Below are 10,615 nucleotides of genomic sequence, written 5' to 3'. Positions count from 1 at the left end.
ATTGCTAGACTTTCATGCTGCCAACGTCAGTGTGTGATGAAGGAGATTAGGGTTATTTTCTCAGACAAATGGGACAGTTATAGCAGTCAAAGCATACGGAGGAAAGGGTTGATTTACTGCCATTCAGGTTTCAAACTGACATCGATATGAATGTGTAGGACCAAGCATTTTGTGAAGTTGTACATCTTATGACTCATTGCTTTCTGCTGCTAAATACCTCAATTGCTTTCATTAAGTTGCCACATCTGGTGAGCAAGATTCTGTGTGTTCATGAACATATACAAATTTGTACAAGAGGTTATTCCAACAAATTTTTGCTGAACGATCTAGATCATATATATATATATATATATATCCAAGATATGTCATAACATCTGTTTGTTTGTTGTTTTATGCTGTCATTTTGTGTGCATGCTTTTTGAACACTGCTGGTGAGTTTTAGAATAAGTTTAGCAGCCAAGATATTAATACATGATTTTGATTTGATTTAAACGTAAGCATTTACAGTGTAATTTTATCCTCAAATGTGTTCATTCAGCTTTCATCCACTGTTACGATGCTAACTTGTTATCTTGAGAATTGCAAGGTCTGTGATGATTGGTCATATTGCACTCATACTGGAATCTCTGCCTAATCAGTGTGATGCGGCATGATCCCAGAAATCATGACCTTTATCCCAGAGTTCAGATCTCGGACAAGCTGAGCTAAGTGTTGTCATCCAACCCTGAAGCTTTCTTTGATAAATGAAGATAAACTATCATAAAGGTTGAAATGGAAACACTGCTCTATTACATGGTAACTTTATACCCATTTTAACTCTTCATGTGCCATGGTGGAAACCCTCTTTGTGCCACATTATTCTGAGGCACTAACGATTTCATGCTTTGAGAAAACATTTTGTTTTTCAAGTCTATGTAACTTCCATAGATTTCTGCTGATCTGGACAAATAGTGAGTAAAGTTATAGAGAAAATGCCAAGCTTTGCTTTGATGTATTATTGCATGACAAATCTATGATTCTTTCTTTCACATGACCAGTGCCTACATTACTGCAAAGGCATGACTTTTGCACACAAAACAGTGACATAAACTTAGAAATTACTCTCAAATCCAGTAGAGAACACCTCTTGATAATCAATCACTACATGAAATGCAAGCTATATGTGAGAGGAACGGAAGCGCGAGAAATGCTTTCATTGTACCGTGGCAATTGGTGATTTATCGATCAGATTGGGCGGATGGTGCGTTTGAGCAGAATACGCAAAGTTGGCATGCCGTCGACTGAGTCAGACGTGCGAACGTGGCACATAAAGAGTTGATGTGTGTGGTCAAATTTCTACTTCCTTTGTAGTATCTAGCAAACTGTGTTCCCAAAGGATAAGATCATACCTGGAAGGGCTTTGTAATGTCATACACACACAAACAAGAAATTTACCTCTGCAAGTTTATTCCATAATACACATTTCAGTGAAGCAAATGGTTTTATTGTAGTTTTATCATTGTGGGTAACAGGACAACTAATGTGAATGAAATTGAATTTCAACATTTTGTGAAATACTAAGTGATGCTAGAATAATGCTTAAAAAGATGGTACAGTGGAAACTCGGTATAACAATGTCCTTTGGACCGAGACAATTTGTTCTTTATATCAGATATTTTGTTTTATCAGTAGTCTAGAAACAATATAAAACAAAGGAAAGAAATTCAGTGGGACTGGAGAAATTTGTTTGTTATATCAGGTATTTTGTTATACTGTGTACACTGTTATTTTTCGCGTACAGATATTTTCGCGAATGACAAGGTCATAGACATTTTCGCGAGATATTGTTTTCGTGAATCGACACCGCGGCTTATGTTAATGCTCTATTAACAAAGCGCATGGAGACAATTTTGCGTATTGTTAAATTCACAATCCATATGTGATTCGCGATATTCGGGAATATCAAACCCCCTGCGGAAATAACAGCTTATCTCTTTATATCGAGTTTCCACTGTAACTGTATTATCATTGCACTTTTTAAAAGAAATGAAAAACATATCTTCTGAAACTTTCACAGATAAATTGATATGCAATGTACTAGAAAAGGTTTTTTACTTTAATGCTATGTCAGTAGATATGGGGTGTGAGACAGTGCAGATGATTGAGTATATTAAAAAGAATGTATCTGAACTCGCTGAAATTCTTTTACGTGTTTTTCAAATTTATTCTTTGACATGTTTACACTCAATTTATTTTCCTTCCTGATTAAGTTCTGCATATTTGTTCAAAAATGTGTACATATATTTTCAACATTACAATACAGTGTGTATGAATAAGACACAGCGGAGTACAATGTCCTTACAGTGTTAATTTGAGCCTAGTGCACACAAAACTGTTTTGACATGTGTCACATAACATAATAAAGTCACCTGGAGTATAAAATCTGATGATGATAGAAATCTGAAATAGAATTGTTGATAGAAGTTTTATACATATCGATACTCACAAACAGTTGGTAGGGGTATTTATGAAATAATACCAAACTGTGATTGTGAAAGATTGTTCATTAATCTGAGAGATTTTTGTATGTTTGTGTGAAAGTAAAATGCACTTTTATTTGTTTGAGTGCCATTTGACCTATAAAGGGATGCGTGATATTTTGAACAGTGCTCCAAAGGTGAACTTGGTGATAATGATTTTTTGTTGTTGATGAAAGTCCCCCCCCCCCCATACTGAAATGGTGAGAATGGGAAAGCAAAGGATTCTAGTGCTGCATGTTATTCAAGTCAGTACTGTACAACATTAAATAAAAAAAAAAAATGATGACATCATTACTGTACGTCAATCCCTCCGCCAGGGGAGGAGGTTATGTTTTCTCTGGCGTTGGTTTATTTGTCCGTGTGCAAAACAACTCCCCCTAAAAGAAAAAAAAAGAAAAAAAAAAAGAAAAAAAAAAAAAATGTTAACGGATTTGGATGAAACTACTAAAACAGGAAAGGTTGAGAACGACACAAGTAACAGATGATTAGATTTTTGTAGTGATCCGGCAATTTTTGTTGATTTTATGAAGGATTTTCGATATTTTTGCAGGTAGGGTCAATGAACTTGGGAGTTCAAACTGCGCATTTTTGGGGGTTTCATATGCACTCTAGTTTTGCTAGGGCGAGACGCGCCGCACAGCTGGAAGTTGATGATGTAACAAAAGGCTTCTATGCTAGAATATCGGGCAACTCTCAGCATGCATAAACGTATGGGTGGAAATCACTGATCTCTATGGAAGAACAAGATCAGTGGTGAAAATGAGCTGCTTGGCGGAGGTCTGCAATCTCAGAGTGCTTCTCTAGTTTTGTATGGACTTCTGCTGCACACTATTTCTCCATTTTATTGCCTCTATGCAATAACTGCTCCTCTTTGGGTTGGTTTGTGTATGTAACCTGCATCAAGATAAAACTTTATATTCAGCCAGAAAGGCAGCAGAATTCTGTGATGCACTGACAAAATCATATTTTGTTATCTTATTATATACACTTTATATATAAACAGTGCACAATATGTTTTCCTTTTGATTCTGGTTGTCCTGATAGGTATTCTGCTGCCATTATGTTTACCAGTAGGTTGACCATCTTTCTCTCTTCTGAAATCAGGATAGGTGAGAAACGAGTATAAAAGTATAACTATGTGATATCATCTGTCTCTGTCTGAACACTGTCTATTATATAAATAAATAAATTGTATATATATATATATATATATATGTATATATTATATATATATATATATATATATATGTATATATTATATTATATATATATATATATATGAAGGGTTTGTTTGCAAAAACCGATAAGTCCATTTTTGAAGATTTTGAAGTACGATCTCTGTCATAAAATACAAAATAATACCTTTTAAATGATATATTGGGCACTACATATAAAGGTATATTTTTGAAGTTATAGTCAAAAGAAGCAAAAATTTTCTTATTATTCTCTTTATTTTTCTTGACCTTTAATCGCAAATATCTCCATTTGACAAATATGGACTTATCGGTTTTTGCAAACAAACTCTTCATCCACTCTATATATAAACAGTGCACAATATGTTTTCCTTTTGATTCTGGTTGTCCTGATAGGTATTCTGCTGCCATTATGTTTACCAGTAGGTTGACCATATTTCTATCTTCTGAAATCAGGATAGGTGAGAAACGAGTATAAAAGTATAACTATGTGATATCATCTGTCTCTGTCTGAACACTGTCTATTATATGAATAAATAAATAAATATATATATATCATACATTTATATATATATATATATATATTATATATATAGTGCACCGGCTGAATGCACTATAACAATATAAGCACCGACAAATTCTGAATTTGCCCCGAAGGCCAGTTATATTCAATGAGGCCGCATGCCGAGTTGAATATACTTGCCTGAGGGCAAATTCAGAATTTGGAGGTGCTTGGTACTTGTTATAGTGCAATAAGATGTCATGCACTATGTGATATATAAAATAGCATACATACCCAGGCAAGATAAGCCTAGATCATTTCTAACAGTTACACGTGTCTACACAAGCAATAATACCAGTTTCTTTGAACCTGTGTAGACAAAATCCTGAAGATCCAAATTCAACTATAGAGTCTAGGGTCTACGTGGTTATGTCTAACGTTTTCTAGGCCCTACGATAGGTTAGGTCTAGGGCCCTAGGGGCCCTGGCCTAACGTTTCTATACTAGATCTACGTACACTGTACTGTACGTCACTTACGAGCGACAGAGCTAGTTAACACTTGACCCTACAATAGGTCTACCATGGATCTAACAGTAACACTAACAGTAACACGTTAGACGCCCTACTTACTGCACTGTGGGCCAGGACCAGGACTAGATGATGTTTTGTAGAATTAGGGATCTACTGGATTTAAACACAAGGCTCGTGCCAGGCCCCATTGCTGCTTATGCGGATTCCGAGAGTGTGTTGTGAATGTCGTAGTAAAGTTCATAGCGTAGCGTGATCAAAGAGCGCTTAGCGTATATTGTACACACCACACGCTGCCCATTTCCACGGCGCACTTCCGCGTAGAATGTACGGAGAAAGCGGCACAAATCTTGGGTTGATTTGCTCAGTAATATCCGTCGGATTGATTCCTTTTTCAGAGCAGTAGGAGTCCAAAAATCGTAGGGCGTATTTGATGGCATCCTTTGTGTCCTTATTGTCTAAGATACTGTTTCAATCAGTCTCTCTAAAAGTAGCGAACCTGTTCATTTCAGCTTCCATGTTTAAATCTACCGCTGAAAGTCTAGTCCCACACAGATAAGTTGCTGGCATAGCCAGCCTGCGAGAATTGAGAAAAACGATAATATCGAGCAAAGCATATCGTGGTTGTGGCGCAATCGCGTTGATAAGGTGCGGGATTCAAGTACTCGATGATTAAAAGGAGGGAGCAAAAACCGATATCAAATCGATAGTGGGTTATCGTTTGCAATCGTTATATTTTGCGTGCACTATAACTTTTGTCATGCACTGCCGGCCTGTATCATAAGTATGTATGCTATTTTTTATTATATATATGAAGAGTTTGTTTGCAAAAACCGATAAGTCCATTTTTGAAGATTTTGAACTTTGGTCTCTATCATAAAGTACAAAATAATACCTTTTAAATGATATATTGGTCACTACATATAAAGGTACATTTTTGAAGTTATGGTCAAAAGAAGCAAAAATTTTCTAATCATTCTCTTTATTTTTCTTGACCTTTAATCGCAAATATCTCCATTTGGCAAATATGGACTTATCGGTTTTTGCAAACAAACTCTTCATATATATATATATATATAAAACATATACATTTGTACATACATATACAGTGGCGGATCCAGGGAGGACCGCAACCGGCGCACTTCCCCCCCTTTATTTTTTGTTGAAACAAAAGAAATAAAAAGAAAAAATGGGGGGGGGGGGAGGTGCATGCGCCCCCCTTTGATTTTGTAAATGCGCGCCCTCTTACGGAATTCCTGGATCCACCCCTGATATATCGCACGATGCCAGGTGGTGGTAGAAGCTTTCGACCTCGGGTCTTCGTCAGCTTTATAGTCTGTTTATACAAAATGAAATAGAAGTTTTGAGCATAACAAACCATATTCCATTATATGTATTACATACGTAAGTAGAGTGTGAACTGCAATATGGCTGATAGTGCTCAACTATATAGGAGCCCATGTAGTACAATATATAGTAGGATGGAAGGCGTTGCTTTATTAGTGACTTAGCTGGACAGTCTGTTTCGGCCGAAGCCTCGTCAGCAACTAAATCAGTTTCTTGTTAAAGTACAGTGTAAGACATACGGCTCTGGTGCACTCAAGCAAGCAAACCAAAAGATACAAAAGATACATGCACGTGGCTACTTAACAGCACAATGGTTTGGTTGCTTGAGTGCACCAGAGCCGTATGTCTTACACTGTACTTTAACAAGAAACTGATTTAGTTGCTGACGAGGCTTCGGCCGAAACAGACTGTCCAGCTAAGTCACTAATAAAGCAACGCCTTCCATCCTACTATATATTGTAATATATATATATATATATATATATATATATATATATACACACACACACGGCAAAAAAAGAAAAAGAAAGAAGAGAGTGAACACTTTCAAGATTATATTGCTCATAATTATAATATTTGGCTAAAATTAATGCATTATATACTGGTACCATATTAAAGATGATTTATTGGGTATCAACCTGGTAGGTCAACAAGAAGGAAAACTTTACGCATGAGTGAACACCTTTGTTTTTCTCTTCAAGACCACAAAAGTAAAAATTGCAAAACTGAGCAAGTTGTCATTCATGCGTGGGCGCTCTTCCATATAACAATAAGATCAAACAACAAATTTCACACAAAAAGAAACATGAATTAAGTTGCAAAAATAAACCTAGCATCTCTATGATTTCAAACTCAAAAGATCAAAGATGACTCAAAAAAATGGAGGAAAATGAATCTTCCGTCAAATCTAAATTCAAATGAAATGAGAGAAGAAGCCATAATTAAGAAAAAAATGGTGGAATTCTAGTTTTGTTTCTCTTTTTCGATTTGGAAATTGTCAATAATGTTATGGTTCTTGAATTTGTCTTATGGTACTTAAAAAATAAAAGAATGATATGAAGAAATTCTGTTCATTTATTCCTGTTTATGCATATTACTCCCTATGCCATTTGAGGTTTAAGTTGACAGAAAATTCTTATTTTCCCCCTTTAGTTTCCCACTTTGTTTTTGTTAGAGATTATAAAGAGAAAGAAAACGAAAACTTATTTTTGTTCTTTCATATTTGTCTCTCATTGTGTAAAACTGGTCTCTTGCTGTTGTTATGGTGAAGGGCATTTGTAGATGAAAGACAACATGTTAATTTTTGCAATTTTTACTTCAGTGCTTTGGAGGACAAAAACGAATGTGTTCACTCATGCGTGAAATTTCCTTTTGTATTAACCTACTAGCTTGATAGTCATTTGAATTACCTTTAATATGGTATATAATACATTGATTGTCATCAAAATCTTCTATAAAAAATACGAAAAAGTGTTTACTTTCTTTTCTGCCGAGTGTATATATATAATTATATACATGTATATATGTATATACATGTATATATATATGTATATGTATATATATATATATATATATATATATATATATATATATATATATAAAAGAAGAATGAGTCTCAAATACGCCATCTGTAGATCCAAAAAGAAAGTTTTTATTCACAAAATTTTCAGCCTGCCTCGCGCCTTCGTCAGTGTAGTGTATACTAGGACAATGATAAGTTTTTAGTTTTAAGTTTTTAGTTTGGTCTATTTGAGACTCATTCTTCTTTTAATCATAACATTCGAAGTCCAACACTTGGATATATATACATGTATATATATATATATATATATATATATATATATATATATATAAATATATATATATATATATATATATATATATATATATATATATATATATGTATATATATATATATATATATATATATATATGTATATATATATATATATATATATATATATATATATATATATATATACATGTGTGTGTGTGTGTGTATAGGCCTAGACTTCTATATACACACACTCAGCAAAAAAAGAGAAGATATTTAACACTTTTTAAAGTTTATATTTCTCAGAAAATTCGGCTAAATATTAATGTTCTATATACCATGTTAAAGGTAATTTAATTGCCACCTAATATGGTAGGTCAATAAAAAAGGCAAACTTTATGCATGAGTGATCACATTCATTTTTCTCTTCCAAAGCACAAAATAAAAATTGCAAAAATGGACAAGTTGTCATTCATGCGTATATGCTCTTCCATGTAACAATGACAGCAGAAGACAATCTAGAACAATACAAATCAAGTTTCAAAAATCATCCTATGATCTCTATAATGGCTTTGTAGCCAGCAAAGATAAAGAAAGGCGAAAATAATAGAGAAAATTGAGAATCTTCTGTCAAATCCAAATTCAAATAGCACGAAAGAGGCAATATATTAACAAAATAGAAATTTCAAATGTTATTTCAATTTAAGAAATTTGAAAATGATATTTGGTTCTTCAATTTGTCTCGTGAGTTCTTAAATTCCTAAATGGAAAGGAGGAAATGAAGAAAGTCTGTCCACTTTGTCACCTTTGCGGCTCACCACCTGTGTCTTTTCAAGTTAGATTCGACAGAAAACTCTTCTTTTCCCCATTTAGTTTCCCACTTTGGTTGTGTTTGAGGGAGAGATACTTATTTTTGCTATTTCATTCGTGTCTCTCATTACGTTAAATTGGTCTTTTGTTATCATTGTTACCTTAAAGGGCGTTTGCAAATAGATAACAAGGAAGATGTCAATTTTTGCAATTTTTACTTTTGTGTCTTGAAAGACAGAAATCAATGTGTGTACTCATGCATGAAATTTCCTTTTGTATATTAACCTACCAGGTTGATAGCCAATTAGATAATCTTTAACATGATATGACAATGATTTTGATCAAAATCTTCCAATGCGCTGGAAAAAGGGGTGCATGTCACGAGACCGACACCCAACGAGTCATACAGCCCACGAGTCATACAGCTCACAATTCATCCCATGAGTTATCATACAGCTCACGAGTCATACAGCCCATTATTTCGACACTAAGCTAACAAGGCCCACAAGACCGACATATTAAGCCCCGTGTTGTATCTGTCGAACTCGTGAACTGTTTTTACCTATAGTGTCGAACTCATGGGCTTTTATTCTTTGCCTAGTGTCGAACTCATGGGCTGTATGACTCATGGACCTGTTTTCAGTGTCGAACCCGTGGGCTGTATGACTGTAGGACTGTAAGGGTGTCGGTCTATAGTGACCCCGATTCATGATGTGGCGGCAAAACACTGCATTCACTAAATGCGGAATACTTTTCATTTGTACTCTAGTTTAATTGCAAAGAGCTACTGAAGAAGGGATGACACATTTCTGACACTTTTCAATACACGTTCCCACTTTCTCCACTCCCCACGGAGCGCCAATGGCTCTGTGACTGCCACCGCACACTGCACGACTTTGCTACGATTTACCGGTCGTATACGACCTTAAGATCGGAAGTGTGACGTCACCAGTCTTGCCTCTTTCCACTCGTGCGACACGAACTTCATTCCTATGCAATTCGTATTTAGAGATTTGACCTACCAAGTTTTCACGACCGCTCGTGGGCTTTTAGCCAACCATCTTACAGTATAGGGCTCACACCCGTAAATACAATGGACTGTCCCAGACCCCTTCACAAATTCGTACCAAAGATACCAAAATAAATGAAGAAAAAAAAATTGATTAAAAATCAATGATGTAGTTTGGCAAAAACTGAATAGCTGTAGATATTGAGTATGAATTCCTCTACAAATTGCATTTTGGTTGGAAGATGAAAGCTTTTCTGGTGGAATTTGAGGGGACTATATTTCATTGGGTGCGTGTGCGGAAAATGGGTGATTTTTTGAGTGACAAGAACTCGTAGTCTGGCTTTGCGGAGCCCTGGACAGAATTTGAACTGAATCATCCACCCTGAGAATTTGATGGATGAAAGGGTATATCTAACTTATCCAGGTTAGTGAAGCTGAAACACCTCATTTCTCCCACCTATTTTACAGAATTTTTTGAAATTTGATTTTTAACACACATCCCTATGGGGAAATATTTATGGGTGTGAGCCCTATAGTGTGCGGTGGGCTTATGACGCTGGCACTTCTGCTTGATTGTACAACTTATTGGACCTTATTGCGGATAGTGCATGTCTATCCATCACAAGCTAGTATAGATTTACATTATTATACATAAAGTATAGGTTTCCCCGGTCAACTTCATACTTTTGTCATTCCAATTCATGAATGTGCATTCAAATTAAAACAGAGCACGCATGCGAAAATATTCGGGTACAGAATCCGAGCGATCAATTTCATTCATTGGAGTTCTATTTCGTTTCCGTCAAATCAAATTCATGCTTGGGCGTTCAATTTCCAAATGCGAGCAATGCATTTCCTACTCGTGCATTCAAATTTACACGATAGTCATGTAATAGTCCCGATAAGCTCGTTTGAAGCGTTCAATTTCATTTT

Source organism: Diadema setosum, chromosome 12 (assembly GCF_964275005.1).
Source record: "Diadema setosum chromosome 12, eeDiaSeto1, whole genome shotgun sequence".
In the NCBI taxonomy this organism is placed as follows: Eukaryota; Metazoa; Echinodermata; class Echinoidea; order Diadematoida; family Diadematidae; genus Diadema; species Diadema setosum.
Note: the sequence above shows the minus strand (reverse complement) of the source record.